The following is a 15035-nucleotide window of genomic DNA, read 5'->3' as shown; positions in this document are numbered from 1 at the left end:
GCATTCTTGATTTCTAACCTAGTACATATGGGAAAAAATGTGACATCTATACACCAACCTGATGAAATTTATTGAAAACCTGCTTTATGAACTAATAAGTGGTCAATTTTCATTACTTTTTTATGTACTGCATTGTAGTGAAAGAATGCATTTTTTTCTTTTCAGGCTGCAATGTTGTGATACTAACTTGAGATGTTTTTCTTCTTATATTTCCTATTTTTGAATTTCCACCATGTAGGGAAGCTATTAAATTGCTGAGTGATGTTCAAAAATTCAAACTTTTTAAATAGTGTTTCATATATGCTTACATATGGCTATATAAGTGGCGTTAAAGACAGTGATGAAAGTGACCAACACAGTCATCCTGCTCCCATGGACTTACCTTAGTGTTTAGAAGGGAAAGAGAAGTACTTGCATGGTGGTTTAGTTATTGTTGTGTGAAATGTTACAAAGCACAGTATATGATGAGGGAGGTTACCTGAGATCAGGTACTATGGTGATTGCATGGCGCTTATCACTCCCTGTACCCAGAAATCTGGACACAGACACAGAGAAAAGCCACCCAGGTATATGGATCATCAAAAAAAGTTCAAATACAGAGCCTGTCCCTCTATGCTTGCTCTTTGATACTCATTCCCCACCCTTTGCCCACCAGTTCCCAGCCTCTTTTCCCTCCTCTCCCTTTCTCCTACTTACTCATCTGTCTGCATTTTGGTTCTTTGCCATAGTAGTTATATTTCTCTGAAAACATACTCTTGGGCACTGAGGACAAAACTCCACAACTCTGTGGGTGATCTGTTCATCAGAGACTATAATACCACTCACACTGAATAAATTCATTTTTCCAACCCCAAAGTTACATGGTTAATCAAATTTTATTCTTAATTGTGAATTTGCATAAATATCAAAGAATGCTTTTTAGTAATTAGCATGTGCTCTCAATTATTCTAATGAAAACCATCACTCAAAGTGAGGTACAAACTGAGGTTACTTTCATTATGCTCAACACTACATTTATACTGCAGTTGTTGGAAGTTATATGAGGTTGTTTTTTGTGGGTTTTTTTGTTGTTGTTATTCAGCTAGAGAAAGACTAAAGTCTCATATTGCCCTGACAGTCAATTGCCCTTATTATTTTTATTGTGTAGCCCCTCATCCCTGTCTCCCCTACTCGGTACTTGTGTAGCTGGTGTATTTGAACAAGAGTAGTACTTTGCTGCTATCAGTCTTCATCTTGTTAGTTTCAGTCCATTGATCTAGCCCAGCAAGTCTCCTTTGAAGTTTGTTTCTTCATTTCTCTTTCCCATTCCTGGTTTCTTTTGGTCTCAATTGTGTCATACAAGGCATAATTATCTCGTCATCCCAGCTTCCCCAAATTGGCAGCCCTGATTCCCACGCCATCCTTTTACTCATCCAAATCATTAGCTAAAATGACCAACAGGAGACATCCAGAGAGGGACCGTGAGAAACACCCCTCCAGGTGGACATCCATCTCTTAATCCTCAGTGTCAATACTTGTAAGCTGATCTTAATTGTATCCTCACCAGGTCCACAAGACTATAAGGAAAAATCTTGTCAATTATTTTAGCTCCAAAGGAGATACGATCCTTCTAGTCTACTACATTTCTTGTACTTATCAGTCCGGTGAAATGAGTTTAGTCTGGCATGACTTACTCAAAATGAGCCCATTCTGACTCAACGTGACCTCCACTTTCTGATTTAAGTACTCACCAATGATCCTTTAAAATAATCCATTTTCAAAGTATCCTCAGGGATGACATTAAGCTCATGCTCTCTCAAAGCTAAATTGCTTTCTCAGCAATCTCATGTAACTTCTAATCCCCAAACTCAGCGTCCTCTCTCAACTCCCTCTGCCTGACTTCTCTGTGGCAGGCATTTGACACTGCCTAACACCCCATCTTTCTTGCTCTCACATTTGTGCAATTCATGTTCTTCTAATCTTTGAAAAATCAGAAAATTTGTTCATTTTAATTTTCAGTTTTCTGGATGGAAATCTGTACTATTTTATAAATGATTTCTCAACATTATCAATGATAAGTCCAGAAAAATTGTAAGCTTTTCACAAATTTAAGAAGCAGCTTATTCAGGCTGGAAAATATTTCTTTCACAACTTGGTTCTCCTATAACTTCTTCATAGTTTTAGAATTTTAATGTTCTTCTATGTTTTAACTTCACAATCACCTCTCTGCCGGTTATTCTCAAAGAGAAGAAGCAGGAAAATAAAAGTCCAGGAGATATTCTATCTTGTTGTAGAAGAACTAGTAAATGGTTTTTACCATTATGTAGGTAATGGAACACCTAGAATTTGCAGTACTCCCTATAGGGCACCTTAATATTGTGAAGGACTGTGATTATTGATAGCTATTTTCATTTTATGATTAATTTGACTAGCCAAAGCTAGCATATATGACAAGTATTCTATAGAACATATAGAATTATAGTTATGAACAAATACACAACCCAGCCCTGCCTTCAAAACAAGTTATTAAACTTATCCCATTGTGGGATTTTCTGCTAATAATTGTTGCATTTTGTTTATTTATTTATTTTTTTCAGTTAGTACTTCCAAACCAGCAAAGGCAGAGGGTGTCAAACCATTAAGTAAAAGAATTATGGGAGAGGCCAGGTGCAGTGGCTCATGCCTGTGATCCCAGCACTTTGGGAGGTTAAGGCGAGTGGATCACTTGAGGTCAGGAGTTTGAGACCAGCCTGGCCAACAAGGTGAAACCCTGTCTCTACTAAAAATACAAAATATTAGCCGGGTATGGTGGTGGGTACCTGTAATCCCACCTACTTGGGAGGCTGAGGCAGGAGAATCACTTCAACCCAGGAGGTAGAGGTTGCAGTGAGCCGAAATCACCCCATGGCACTTCACTCCAGCCTGGGCAGCAAGAGCAAAACTGCATCTCAAAAAATATATATATACACACATATATATATGAGGTGTATATATGTGTATATATATATACACACATATATATATATGAGGAAAAAATGGAAATTGACACTATTTTTTTATTCCAGTGAATTTGGTTAGCTTGTGGAAAGACCACAGCCATTCCATAATTTCAGAAGCAAGGACCCAAAGAGATCTTGGTAGTGCACAGGGGACCTGACAAGCTATGTGTTGGAAGTTGGGAGGATTCCCACACATGCCCAACTTCTCAGACAAGCGGTTACCTGAGCACAGTAGTTCCCACCTATTGTTCTACCCTTTGATTAGTGGCCTTTTGGGAGGAAAAACTCAGTGAAATCCACTCTTTGTTTCTCATGCTCCTCCCTCCGTATTGCACAAAAGAATTAAAAACAGTGTCAGCTTTCACCTAAAGAAACAGAAATGTCTGCAAAAGGGGAGCTGTGAAGTGCCCCAGGGCAGAGGAGAGGTAGTTACATGCCTTTGGATGGGGAAAATGTTTTATATCCCAAGTTCATTACAGCCTATTTGCCCATATGGATTAGCATCTAAGCCCTCAAATAACTAAGCAGCAGAGTATACCTTTCCCCAAGAGTATTGTATTGGGAATCACGAATGACTGTTAGTAGCTTGGCTTTGTGGGAAAGAAAAAAAGAGAACATCAAAAGATGGAAAAGACAGCGGTAGCTAGAAAGAACCAATAAGAACTGTTAACTCTTTGGGCCCTCAGGAAGAAAGGGCTTGAGAATAATCTTCAGAGAAGGACCTGTGAGCACCTCCCATTTGGCTGATGCTATAAGACCCAAGATGAAGCCTTTTCTCCTTGTTCTTCTAGCTATAATATTAACTCAAAGCCCCTTTTGATGCCTTTCATATTTTTTCTTTTATTTTTTATTGTTTTTCAGACAGAGTCTTGCTCTGTCACCCAGGCTGTAGTCACTGGCATGATCTCAGCTCACTGCAACCTCCACCTCCCAGACTCAAGTGATCCTCCCACCTCAGCCTCCCAGGTAGCTGGAACTACAGGCATGCACCACCACAATTGGCTAATTTTTGTATATTTTGTAGAGATGGGGTTTTGCCATGTTACCCAGGCTGGTCTCGAACTCCTAGACTCAAGCAATCTTCAGTCTTGGTCTCCCAAAATGCTGAGATTACAGATGTGAGCCACCATGCCCGACTTCCTTTCATATTTTTAGATCCCTTACCTCATTCTGGGATTAAGACTTCCTGATACTTTTTCTACACTTTTCTGCAAAGACTTTCTATTTTCTGGTTGACTATGCACTCTACCTTTCCTATTTGGTGCATGTACTTGTGATACCTAGGTTCATTTACAAGGTTTCTTTGTGGTCATGATAATTTCTGTTGAAATGTCAGCCTTCTTTTATTCGTTAGGATAATTTGCCATTGTACTGTCAAGTTTTCAGTTTTGAGAATTGAATGTCCATTCTCTGTTCTTGTTCCATGTGTAAATAAGTGACTTCTTTATTATCCTGAGCTTTAAAAAAAAAAAAGAAAGAAAAAAAGCCATGCCTCTTTGAAACTGAGATTCCTCATTACATTCTCATAAGCCTATGCAAAGATTTCAGATTCCTTCACAGTTTTGTGCCCTTCCTGTCATTCCTTGTCACATCTTCTTCTTTTCCATATTTTGACTTTTTTCCTATAGTATTTTCCCTTCTTTTTATGAGAGTACCAATTATACATACCTTGGATCCCCTATGCCATTATTTTGTCATCTCTTAGCACTTTTCCCCTCATCAGTTCTCTATGTTATGACATGACATTGCTCACAGTTAGGAAGGAGTTTCTCTGCCTCAAAAGAAACTCCATTATGTTTTTTTGACAGGGTGAAAAAAGTAACTTTGTGTCTGCTCAGTAAACCAGCCTTGCCATGCAGCTGCTGTTTGTCATATCTCTTCTGTCACACCATGTTTGTAGCCTACATCTCACTATGTCTGAAAGTTTCCATGATCATTCCTGCTTTCCCTCATTCTTTTCTGCATTCTTCCTTTGCATCCCCACTTTGTCTTCCCAAGCAAAGTTTTGCCTTAGGGATTTTGCCACCAATTCTAGAGAACATATCAGAGGTGTTCTCCCTCTCTTAGTACCTCCCCTTCAGACTGTTCAACTTTTATTTGGCTTGTCAGTCTTTCTTCATAGATTGTGCTTTAGTATTTCTATGGTTCTTCACCTCATCAAAGACAGACTTTTATTTTGTTTTATTTTGGAACAGGGTCTTGCTTTATCACCCAGGCTGGAATGCAGTAATGCAATCATATAGCCTCCAACACCTGGGTTTAAGCAATCCTCCCACCTCAGCCTCCCAAGTAGCTGGGACTACAGATGCATGCCACTCTGCCCAGCTATTTTTTCTGTTTTATGAAGAGACAGGGTCTCACTATGTTGCCCAGGCTGGTTTCAAGCACCTGACCTCAAGTGGTCCTCCCACCTCAGACTCCCAAAGCACTGAATTTATAGGCATGGGCCACTGTGCCTGGCCTAATTTTTTCCTTTTCTTCATTGTTTTCCATTGCTTTGGTCTGGAAACAGGAGATATCTGTGACAAAGCTCATCAATAGGAAGACATTATTTTTGTAGGTTTATTTCTAATGGACTCAATGGCAGTTAAAATTCTGAAATGTAAAATAAATCTAATATTCCAATTTATTCTGTCTTAATTGTCATTTTGTATTGGCTTTCAATATTCTCCCTTAGATCCACATGCCCTAGTGGACATTCCACTCCATGAATATTGATTCCTCTAGCACATGTGGGGTGAGCTCAGTCCAGTCGACTCAGTAAGAGAAATGGTGTTATGCTCTGCTCCTTTGATACAAAAATATAGTAGTCCTTACAGTGGAAGTAGCAACATAAATTTGAACATATTTATTTTTAACAGTATTATGAGATTAACACTATTAGTACAGTTAACATCATTGTATATAATTCTATGTGGCTGTTTTTCCCCATTTTGAAAATGGGCTGTTATCAAATCCATGTATGAAGTCTGTGTCAGATTGCCTCTATCTGAATATAAAGAAATGTGTGTCACATAATGTGTGTGACTTTCCCAGAGTCTGAGAGGACTCTGGACTTCCTCTGTTTCACTTTTCATGGCACTCTTTCTTTAATACCCTCTCCTATATTTTCACAAACCCCAGAGATACCTCAGTGGCAATGAACAGGCTCAGCCTTGGTTATAATTTGCTTCCTATTTTTGTTACATTTCACATTTTATCTTTCTGTAAGTAATAATACCAGGGAACTTTGGGAAAAGAAATCATTCTAGAGACCATCAACTCCAGCTCCCTTATTTCACGGACCTAAGGATTCATCCAAAGTGCTAAGGGACATGCCCAGGTGTATTACTCAGGGTTCTCTAGAGGGACAGGACTAATAGGATAGATGTATATGTAAAGGGAGTTTACTAAGGAGTATTGACTCACATGATCACAAGGTGAGGTCCCACAATAGGCTGACTGCAAGCAAAGGAGCAAGGAGGCCAGTCTGAGTCCCAAAACCTCAAAAGTAGGGAAGCTGATGATAGTGCAGTCTTCAGTCTGTGGCTGAATGCCCCAGAGCCCCTGAAAAACCACTGGTATAGGTCCAAGAGTTCAAAAACTGAAGAACTTGGGGTCTGACATTCAAGAGCAGGAAACATCCAGCATGGGAGAAAGATGGAGGCCAGAAGACTCACCCAGTCTAGTTTTTCCATGTTCCTCTACCTGCTTTTATCCTAGCTGCATTGGCAGCTGATTGGTTGGTGCCTACCCAGATTAAGGGTAGTAGGTCTGCCTCTCCCACTTCACTGAATCAAATGTTAATCTCCTTTGGCAACACCCTCACAGACACACCCAGGAACAGTACTTTGCATCTTTCAATTCAATCAAGTTGACACTCAATATTAACCATCACAACAAGGTCTTACACTGTTGAGTGGTGGAGCTCATTTCCCAGAGATCAAGTCTCATGTTCTTCCTACACCCCACTGCCTTTGGCTCATTCTGCCTGAGATCAAACGATATTAAGACACCCTGAAAATTCTCCTTTAAGAACATTGCCCATGTTCAGAACATAGCTCTATTTTGAACTTGAACATCAGCTGAGTAGACAAGTACATCCGATGCAACTGCAATCATGTCCTTGGAAATTTATAGCATCGCTTTCAAGCTCAACAACTTGTTGGCAGCCACCCAAACTTCAGTTCTGCCTCTAAGTAAAAATAAAATAGAATACATGTCATTAGCATAACTATGACATTTAGGCAAACTCAGGAACATTTAGACCTCATGCATCTGGGTAATTAATTATATAATCTTTTCTTACACATAGATGTCCTTTATGTTTATTACAGTCTCAAATTCCTCACCTCTCAGAAGATAATCCAAATATTTTCACTTTGTCACTCACTTTTTAAATTTTCCTTTTTTTCCTGTTTTTCTTTAAAATTTTTTTCTTTCTTTTTTCTTTTTTTTCTTTTTTTGTCACTTTTTTCTATTCTAAATGATTCTCTTTAAGTTATCAAATAAATGGGGAAAATAATGGGCCTTAGCAGGTTATCTGAGTGGTTTTTTATTTTATTTTATTTTATTTTTAATTTTTTGAGAAACGGTCTTACTCTCTCACTCAGGCTGGAGTGCAGTGGTCAATCATAGCTCACAGTAGCCTCGACCTCCTGGACTCAAGTGATCCTCCTGCCTCAACCTCCCAAGAAGCTGGAACTATAGGCACTTGCCATGCCACCATGCCCAGCTAATTTTTAAATTGTTTATAGAGACAGGGTCTCACTCTGTTGCCCAGGCTGGTTTTGAACTCCTGGGCTCAAGCAATCCTCTTGTTTCAGTCTCCCAAAGTGCTGGGTTTCAGGTGTGAGCCACTATACCCAATATTTAAAAAATTTTTTTAAAAAAGACATCAAATAAATGGGGAAAATAATGGGCCTGAGCAGGTTGTCTAAACACTTGACTTTGGTGATCACAAACAAGGCATTTACTTGCATAGTGGGCAAGAAAAACAAATCTTAAAAGCAGACTCAAGTGCAAGTGATTGAGATACAAATATAGTATGTTTGTATTTGAATGGTCCGCTGGAGAGTAATGGTAAAAATGCACACAACCTCATCTGTGCGGGGCAGGTAGAGAAGAACTTGCTTGGGGGCAAGCATCCTGGCAAGCTAGGTGTTGCAAAACCATAATGTCAAAAATATGAAACGATTCCACAAGCCCAAACCTGACCGAAAGCCTAACCTGGGAAGTGCAAGCATGCTTCCGTGGGAATGAAACAAGTGACAGAAGCAACTATCAGCACCCTCGTGCCCCTTGCAGAGAGACAAAACACCTGCCAATAGGCGCTTTCCATCTGGAGTCACCCAAAACCAGGACTCAGTAACAAATAAACATTTATATTCTGACATTCTTTATGTGCAGTGTCCACTAGCCTGGCACCGCCTCACACACCCTCTCTCCTACCAGCTGGCTCTCCCTCTTTTTGGAAGGTACCAATTCCTAGTTTTCTGACTTCATGCCTTCAATAAAGGAAGCTCTCTCTGCAGTTCCCTGCCCATGGGGCATTGACATTTCCAGCGAGAGCATTCCCCCTCTGCCTACCCTGTCCCCACCTTCTGAGGCAAGATCCAGTTGCTACCACTCCTCTCTGCAGCCTGGACAGCTTCTCTCTCGTTCTGCTGGAGGCATTGGAGGCAGTCAGAAGGGGAAAGAGGAAGAAGAGTCCAGACAAAAAGAGTACTATTTGGGCAGGAGAGGTGAATGAGGAAACTGGAACTTAATTTTCTGTTGATTCCTCTTATTTTTAGAACTTTCTATTCTTTGGGGAAGTTGGTTCAAATAAGTGAATTTTTCTTAATTAGAGGCTACCCTGGGAATCATAAGAAAAGACATGGCCCTTGATTTTGATGTACCTCTAGACCTTTGGGATAGATGGGCAAGTAGACAGATGTGTTCAATGGAGGGATTTTACATGGCAAACAGCAGTACACACAGAAAGCCCAGAGCTCAGTATCTGAGGCATTTGGGTTGAGTAAGCAACTGCTCAAGGCAACCCCTGGAAGGGGCTCAGGATTTAGACTCCTGCCTAAGCATTTCTCAGGAAGTTGGGAGATAACAGCCTGTGTGTGTGTGTGTGTGTGTGTGTGTATGCACACCTGCACATGTAAACCTAGGGCATGTGAACCTACGGTGTGTGAATGTAGTGCGTGGGAGGAGAGTTCCTGTTGGTTTGGAGTTAGTAGATTATAAGGTGTGAGGTTGGGAGGGAAGGAAGTAATGCCAAAGAGGTGAGAAGGGACTAAGACACCAAGGACCTCCTTCCACCTTCTCTGAGTCCTGGAGGAGGTGAGGAGGCTTCTCTGCTATCTCCAAACACAACCGCCACTAAAGGTGAGCAGCTTCTCTTTGTCAGTGCTCTACCTATGTCAATTGGCTGAACAATCTCTATTTCAACCTATGACTTTTATTTTCTTAGTTCATGTCTTTTATTAACTCATACACAATTACTCGTCTGGTTTGTTGAAGCAGTAAGACAATATTTGCCGCAATAATGCCTGTCAAAGTGGCTGGCCATAAAAACTCCTGCACCACATTCATCTAAAAGGCGCTTCCCATGAAGGCAACCAATTTTGCCATTGTCATGCACCTTGGAGTATTTCAGGACAGCCAACTTAACCTTCTTTCTGTAATGCATATTCTTTTTGGCTACGGTGTAAGACTTCTTCATTTTCTTAGCACCACCATGAAATCTCAACACATGATGAAGAGTGGACTCTTCTTGAGTGTTGTAATCAGACAAAGTACGTCCATCTTCCAGTTGCTCGACAGCAAAGATCAGTCTTTGCTGGTCAGGAGGAATTCCTTCCTTATCCTGGGTCTTGGCCTTTACATTTTCTATTGTTCAATGTTGAGAATGATGGTCTTCTCCATTTTTCCAAAGATGTGCATTTTTAAAAATCCAACAAATATTCATTACACTCCCACTCTGAGGCAGGTGCTGTAATATTTGCTAGGAATACAAGGACTATCAAAACTAGATGGGTTCCTACCTCAGGGTTAGTTAAATAATTACACAAATAAATGTGAATTTACAACTGTTCTAAGTGCAGTGAAGGATACAGATACATGAATATGTATACATTTATACATACAAATATATATGCATGTATATGTATCTTATAAGGGGATTTGACTCAGTCTTGGGGGAGAGATGGTTCATTTGAAGAAGTGACATTCCAGTAGATATTTTGGAAGTGTTAACTAAGACTTAACTAGGGAATACTTGGGTATGCATATGACAGGCCAGGCCTCACTAACAGCTGAACAGGCAGGCCTCCGTAACAACTGTTTCAGCACTAACTGATAAATATTAAAAGCTGATATTCCAGTCCTTATACAAAGGCTGGAATATAACAAAAGCCCACCAAGAGTTTTGCCCAGGCCTCTCTCCTGGACCTCGAAGCATGACAAGATTACGAAGGAAATCTTAACAGGACCCTTTTTAGGATTAAACAAGTTTTACTGGGGGTCTGAAGAAACTCCCCAAACCTCTATGCTTTAGCAGAAAACAAGATAAGGGTAATTACCCCAGCACCTGGACCCATTTAGATCAAGTCAATTTACTGAGGCTCCAGAGGAAGGTCTCCAGGACTCAGACCTTAGTTATGGATTAGAAGATGTTAATCACTTATAGCTTTAAATGAATGCACACTTACACATGGACATATAGCTTAGAAGGCATATAAGCTCTGGAAAAGTTTGTAATTTTGAGTAGGTCTAGTGATAATTTCTAGGCCTTCTCCCTACACCCGGTTACAGAAATGAAAACTCTCTTCTCTACCAGTTCATCTCCATCTCATTATTGGGCCACGAGAATAAGCAGCCTGATCGTTGGTTTGGTCCGGGAATATGCATGTTTAGGGGCTGGGAATATGGGAGAGAGCCTGGCCTCTTAGAGCACCTTGAGGAAAGCCAGCCAGCCGAGGGAAGAGTGGGAGCACCAAAAGAGATGAGACTGGAGGAGCCTGACCTTGCTGGGTTTCGAGAAATCAGGTGCACAGTTTTGTCTTTGAAAATCTGCCTTTTTGTGGTGGTTCCACTGCAGATGGCAGATGAAAAAGGAAGAATACTATGCAGACCCACGAGATTGCCCTAGGACTTTTTTCCCCTCTTACTGCATTGTATCCTTACTTTTTCATAAAAATGCCACTGAGAATCAGTGTAGAATTGACTTTGAAATCAGAATGTTGGTGTTTTCAATGGCATGACTTTGGGAAAATAATACCTGAGAACCTCAGTTTTCTCAAAATTAGAATGGAGATTGTAATACCTATAAGATTAAATGAAATCACATATGACCAGACATAACAGGTGGTCAACAGATGGAAGCTTATTGCGATTCCCAAGTGATTGGTGATTAACTGATGTTCTAGACCAGGGATCAACATTTTCTGTAAAAGCCAGGTAGTAAATATATTCCACTTTTTGGGCCATATGGTATCTGTCTCAATGGCTCAATTCTGCAGCTGCAGCAGGAAAATACCGTGGACAGTATGTCATGAATGGGCATGACTGTGTTTTAATAAAACTTTATTTATAAACATGAGCAGTGGGCCACATTTGGCCCATGAGCATAGTTTGCCGACCCCCATTTAGAACATTTTCTATGGGTCACGATATCCAATGTATGCTATTAAGCAGTCCGTCTTAGTTGCTGTCACATATATAACAATCCAGTAACTCTGCAAGATAGGTATTACTACCTCTCCTTGACAACTAAAGCTCAGTGATGTTAGGAAATTCATTTCCATTCACACAATCAGCAGTTGCTGCAAAATGAACCCCCGAGTCTCTAATTTCCCTGAACTTAAGCTGGTTTCCTTATTGTGTTTCCTTCTTAACTTGGTATTTAATGCTCCTTGGTTATCCTGATGTTCTTGGAGGAATATAGATGCCCATTATTCTTATGGCACACATATTTCTAACCTAAACTCTTTCCTCAGGCCACCTCTAAGACTGCTGGATTTTGCATTTTTCTTCCCGGGTTTTTTAGCATATGCTCCCTGGGCTTTCTCTCTGCTGCTCTGTCCACATCCATCACATCCCACCTATGTGAAGCTCACATGTATAATTCTTCTTGGCTGGTGATTTCCAGTTTTTCAGGTTTCTCACATCAGAGGTGACTGCCCCGGAGCAGGCTTCTCAGCCTTTAATTTTATTTCGGCTGGACGGTACATGAAACGGGGTCTTGGCAGCTGGAGGGAGGGTTGCATGCAAACTTTTTTAATTTTCACGAAGCAACTTAACAGGTCTGAGACTGGCAATGAAATTCTGCTTTGGGGATATTCAGATGCAGAAGAAAACACAACATGAACCCAATTTATTTTCTTCTGACACCTCTAAAACTATATTTCATACTTGCTCCTTTTTATCACTTCTGAGCAGTGGATTGCATGGATGCCTGGGGCTGATGGCCCTCCAGGATGCGAGTTTCGCTGGAAGCCGGGGAGAGAGCAGACACTAAATTCAGAGTCAAACACAATGACAGAAATAGCAAAAAACAAAGGTTCATGTCAGACCCGAGCCCTGGGCGACTTCTTGAGTTTTCTACTTTGCGGTCAAGTTAAGCCTTTAGAATGCTTTCAAAGGTGTCCTTTCTTTGGGGTACAATTTATTACATTTCTATTAAAATACAGGGCCGCCTCTATCAGACTTCTGTGGCCGGAGGGGGTGATTGTCATCTGCTGTGGTTTTTCACTGTAATGAAAGCATAACTGGGAAGAGCCTGCGCTGAGCCCCTGGGCTGTGCGGGGTTGGAGGTGGTAGGTGCACTCCACATGCAGTTTTCAGTGAACGTGAAAGGTCCTGCTGAGGGCGGTTTGTAGGGCTGTTACAGGAAAGGGATCCAGATCCAGACCCCAAGAGAGGGCTCTTGGATCTCTCACAAGAAAGAATTCAGAGCAAATCTGCAGAGTAAACTGAAAGCGAGTTAATATTAGTAAGAAAGTACAGGAATAAAAGAATGGCTACTCTGATCATAGACAGGTCAGCCCTGGGGGCTGCTGGTTGCCCATTTTTATGGTTATTTCTTGATGATATGCTAGACAAGGGGTGGATTATTCATGCCTCCCCTTTTTAGACCATATAGCATAACTTCCTAATGTTGCCATGGCATTTATAAACTGTCATGGCGCTGGTGGGAGTATAGCACTGAAGTCGACCAGAGGTCACTCTCTTCACCATCTTGTTTTTGGTGGGATTTGGCTGGCTTCTTTACTGCAACCTGTTGCATCAGCAAAGTCTTTGTGACCTGTATCTTGTGCCGACCTCCTATCTCATCCTGTGACTTAGAATGCCTTAACCATTGGGGAATTCAGCCCAGTAGGTTTCAGCCTTATTTTACCAAGATCCTATTCAAGATGGAGTTGCTCTGGTTCACATGCCTCTGACAGAACCACTGAGTCACCCCTCCAGGAAGGTGGGCACTGAGAATTATTACGGGGCAAGAGGCTGCCTCCAGAGGGGCCGTGTGGCAGGCCAGGTCTCACTAACACAGGCCTCCATAACAACTGTTTCAGCACTGACCGAGTGGTGAAGTTAAATATTAAAAGCTGATGGAGCCAGTGCCCTCGTACAAAGGCTGGAATGTAACAAAAGTCCACCAAGAGTTTTGCCCAGGCCTTTCCTGGGCCTTAAAGCATGACAAGATTTTAACAAAGGAATTCTTAGCGGGACCCATTTAGGATTAAACAAGCTTTATTAGGGGTCTGAAGAAATTTCCTAAGTTTCCATAAACAAGCTTTATTGGGGACTAAAGGAGCTCCCCAAACCTCCATGATTTAGCAGGAGACAAGATAAAGGTAATCACCCCAGCACTTGGACCCATCTAGATTAAGTCAACTTACTGAGACTCCAGAGGAAGGTCTTCAGGACTCAGATCTTAGTTATGAGTAATCGCTTATGTCTTTAGATGAATGCACACTTTACATGTAGATATATAGCTTAGAAGGTATATAAGCTCTGGAAAGCTTTGTAATTTTGAATTGATCTGGCGATAATTTCCAGGCCTCCTCCCTGTAACTGCAGAAGTTAAAACTCCCTTCTTTCCCAGTTCATCTGCACCTTATTCATTGGTCCTCTAGAATAAGCGGCCTGACCCTCAGTTTGGTCTGGGAACAGCTAGGCTGTAGAACGATTTCTGAAGGCTTTTGACCAACCCAAAAGCACTTTTCCGTAATAAAACTTGCAAAAATATCAAGTCCATTCATTTTTAAAAGCACCAGCCCCGTAATGGCTCAGGCACTGATTTCTTGACTCTATGCTTTCAGTGGGCCAGTTGGTATTGAATCACCTAATTTTGGTTCAGGTGTTCCTGGCATTATGTTTATTTGCAAAGCACAGCCCCGATTGTGCAAATAGTGTGAAACCCAAATTGTGTGAATCCTTAGATAAAATTATGGTTCTGAAGGCAGAATTTTCCATGGATTCAGAGGCAGTATTCTCCCGCTTACACCCTGAATTTCCTGGAATCACAAAGCATTGGAATGGTTTTTAAACCTGCACTGATGTAGTATGATCTAATTAATGTACCAGGAGGGTGGTGGCTGGCTTGGGTGTGGCATTACTTAACTCCTAATTCAAGGAATCTTTTAAGATTTACTAATTTATAGGAATTTAAGGAATGTTGGGAAGACATTGAACTAAAATTTAACCCACCTCCACTCCCTGATCTCCTCCCCATTTAATTTTTTTGTGTAGCACTTATGGCACTCTATATTTTTCCTTAAAAAATAGAACAGCTATATTGAGATATCATTCACATACCACCCAATTCGCCCATTTCATGTGTACAATTGAATGCCTCTTAGTCTATTCACGGGTTTGGGCAAACATCAGCCCAGTGCATTTTAGATCACTTTCATCACTGCCCCAAAGAAACCCCATACTCATTAATTCCCTCTTTTCCTTCCCGCCTCCAATCCCTGGCAGCCAGTAGTCTGTCTTTCTGTCTTGATGGATTTGCCTATTCTGGACACTTCAAATAAATGGAATCATACAACCTGTGACTGAAACTGCCTTTGCAAAAATCAT

At 41.0% G+C, this 15035-nt stretch overlaps 1 protein-coding gene and 1 pseudogene across 2 annotated transcripts in view; one reads left to right on the top strand and one right to left on the bottom strand.

The window, feature by feature from the left end:
• The window catches only part of PUDP (pseudouridine 5'-phosphatase), a 177571-nt gene that overhangs the window by 149819 nt on the left and 12717 nt on the right, over positions 1-15035 (top strand). The window lies entirely within an intron of this gene.
• LOC126946083 (ubiquitin-40S ribosomal protein S27a-like) lies at positions 9449-9843 on the bottom strand (annotated as a pseudogene).

Source organism: Macaca thibetana, chromosome X (genome assembly GCF_024542745.1).
Source record: "Macaca thibetana thibetana isolate TM-01 chromosome X, ASM2454274v1, whole genome shotgun sequence".
NCBI lineage: Eukaryota > Metazoa > Chordata > Mammalia > Primates > Cercopithecidae > Macaca > Macaca thibetana.
Note: the sequence above shows the minus strand (reverse complement) of the source record. Positions and strands in the feature narration are given on the sequence as shown.